This window comes from Arachis hypogaea, chromosome 15 (genome assembly GCF_003086295.3).
Source record: "Arachis hypogaea cultivar Tifrunner chromosome 15, arahy.Tifrunner.gnm2.J5K5, whole genome shotgun sequence".
NCBI lineage: Eukaryota > Viridiplantae > Streptophyta > Magnoliopsida > Fabales > Fabaceae > Arachis > Arachis hypogaea.
In genome coordinates, this window is record NC_092050.1 from 38,498,295 (window position 1) to 38,501,523 (window position 3,229).

Below are 3,229 nucleotides of genomic sequence, written 5' to 3' on the forward strand. Positions count from 1 at the left end.
CTTCAAGCAACCATCTATCAAAAGTTTGGCCCAAGAGACTCATGCAATGAACAAAGCATTCCCACGGATGAGGGTATTGAGCAACAAGTGGAAAAGATGGAGAGTGTTGAACCGCCACATAATGATCTCTCCATCCCATCATTACCCTCCATGGAAGAGCACCCAGATCCATCAAGCCAAGAACAATATGATCCCAATGATGCTAGTGACATGGAACAAGAGAGAAGGGATCGTCTTAGGGACGAAATGGATCTCATACTTCATAAGAAGCTAGAGGAGGCTCTAAAGGGAGTGGTTGAAGACTTGGGAGATGCAGAACCTCCATGGAAAAGTCCAGTCATAGAGCCTCCTTCCAAGGTGTTTGATGTTGATGCTAAGGAAGGTGTACAACCTCCAAGGCATATCATGGTTGAAGACTTTGCAGAGGTTGATCAAGAGATGGAGATTAAGGAAGAAGAAGCACAACCTCCCATGCCCTTGGTAAGTAATGAAGAAGAGATTGAATTGGAAGAAAGCTACCAAGAGGAAGAGGTTGAAATTGAAGAAGCTTGCAAAGAGGTGGAAGTTGTCAAGGAAGAGCTCAAGGGAATGGAGCTGGAAATCACCTTGCCAGAGTTGTTGGAAACCTCTCCCCCAAAGCCATCACCATCCATTCCTTCATTCAAGTGGGAAAATCTTTCATCTCTAAGCTTAATTAGCCCAGTTGAATATGCTTTGCTTGAGACGGATGGGCAACTTAGAGCTCTTTGTGGCCTTACGAGTAAGAGGGAGATGGCTAGTGGTAGGAGTTGTCATGCAAGATTCAATATGGTGGAAAGCTCAAAGTTTAAATGCAAAGGTTGGTGTAAAGCTCGATTGAATGGGTCTAGGAAGTTGTTTGGACGCTTCAGTGAGAATTCAGATTGCGTGCCAGCCGGTTGGAACTATGATGATCAACAAGAAGACGGGTGCAACAGCAAGGTCTGGGACCCCGGAATTCATTCAACCAATCAACACTCCTGGGGCCCTGTCACTGGCTTTAACCTACTTGAAGGCTTTATGTGCCTAGTTTGGAATCCCGGAGGCCGTTGGAATTACAAAAATTGGTGGGGATTCCTGGATGAGTTCAAGCACAAGCCACCATAACAAGGAGCTCACCAAATGTCTAACTTAAGGACTTTAACTAAAAGTGCTAGGTGGGAGACAACCCACCATGGTATGATCGTTCTTTTTCAGTCTCAGTTTTTTTTTACTTTGTTTCATTCTTAGTTTTATTTTATTTTTTTTCTTAGTGTTCACTCATAATGTCTGCATCAGCATCTGCATTTTGCATTCTGCATACTGATGAATCTAAATTCACACCCCATTCAAAATTGGTGAATTAGTTCTTTTGGCAAGCGCACTAAAATTATCGTCAAGTAATAACCCATAGTGGAGTGGGATCGTATCCACAGAGATTGGAAAATTCGAGCAGTTTTAATCAATTGATGAATTAGTCAAGTGGATCAATAGGATTGTAAAGTGCAGAATTGTAAATGACATAAATGTAAATGACTATAATGTAAAGAAAAACAATAAAGTGCAGGAATATAAATGGCAGAATGTAAAGTGCAGAATCATAAATGACTTGAATGTAAATGAGAATGGGAAATTGCTGAATGTAAAAATAAGCTGTAAAGAAATGGATAGATAAGAATGGGGAAAATTCATTGAGATTAGGAGATGTTGTCTCTTTGGATCAAGTCTAGCTTATATCCTCTTCAATCATGCAACTCATTGACCTCTTGGCAATCATGATTGATCGAGCCCCAATCCCTTGGTGACTCAATCTCTTAGATCTTGATCAATAGCAATTTCCTTGGTCTAATTGCTCATGAAGAGAGATATGCTTGGTCCCTGATTATACCACACACCATTGTAGGTCCAAGTAGAGGCAGGATTATATGTCACATATCCAAACACCAAAACACAGATTCTACTCTAGTGTGAGAAGGGATTTCAAGCATGGTTTCATGTTTCCTTTTCCAAGGTTCCCATGAAACCCAATTACATTCAATCTCTTTCCCAAGATAATTGAATACTAAGCATTAAGAACGAAATTCCTTCTAGCAAATCAAAGAGAAGATGAAGAGAAGAAGAATTTCACTATTATCAATCCATCAAGTACAACAGAGCTCCCTCTCTCAATAAGAGGGAAGTTAGCTACTCATAGCTCAAAAAGTACTCAAAAGTGAAGTGTAAAAGTGGATCTAAAACTGACTACTTAACCCCCTTCTTCAGTACTCCTTGGGGGTATTTATACTACTCCTAGTGAAATAAAAGAATTACAAAAGTGAAAAAGGAAAATTACATTTTGGAAGGAAAAGAAAACACTCAATAAGCATGACTTCTCAGCTGGCGTGTGGCTGGCGCTTTACTGGCGTGTCACGTGCCCTTCATTTCTAGCTTGGCGTGCCACGCCCAATCCTTCAAGTGGCACGCTCATCCCTCAAACAACCTTGGCGTGCCACGCCTTCGAACTCAAGTGGCACGCCCCTTGCCTTTCTCACTTCTCTTTGCCTCTGGAAACTTGAATTGGCGTACCATGCCCAAGGTCTGGCGTGCCATGCCCTTGCTCTATGCTTGGCTAGGCTTCTCTAGAAAGTTGAACTGACGTGGCACGCCCAGGGTCTGGTGTGCCACGCTCCTTTTGTGAGTGAGTGATTCCTTTGTTTGGCATGCCATACCACGAACTCAAGTGGCACGCCCCAATACTTCTTTGCTCTCTGAATGACACTGGCGTGCCATGCCTGGTTGCTCAAGTGGCACGCTTAAGTGAAGAATGGTGAGTGGCGTGCCACGCCTTCGATACCAAGTGGCACGCCCCATGTAATTGGCCTCCTTCATCCTCTCTGGAAACTTATACCAACGTGCCATGCCTAAAGGCTGGCATGCCACGCCCATGATCTTATCTTGGTTCCAGTAGTTGGCGTGCCACGCCTCAGCCTTCAAGTGGCACGCCATAGTGAAATGATAAAGTTGGCGTGCCAAGCCTTCGATACCAAGTGGCATGCCCAATCCTTACTTTTGTTCTCTCTATGCATTGGCGTGCCACGCCTGGTTGCTCAAGTGGCACGCCTAAGTGAGGTTGAGAGGTTGGCGTGCCACGCCTTCGACTTCAAGTGGCACGCCCAGTCTTCAATTGCCTTCAGCCCCTTCTCTGGATTATTGTACCAGCGTGCCACGCCATGCTGTTCAAGTGGCATGCCCA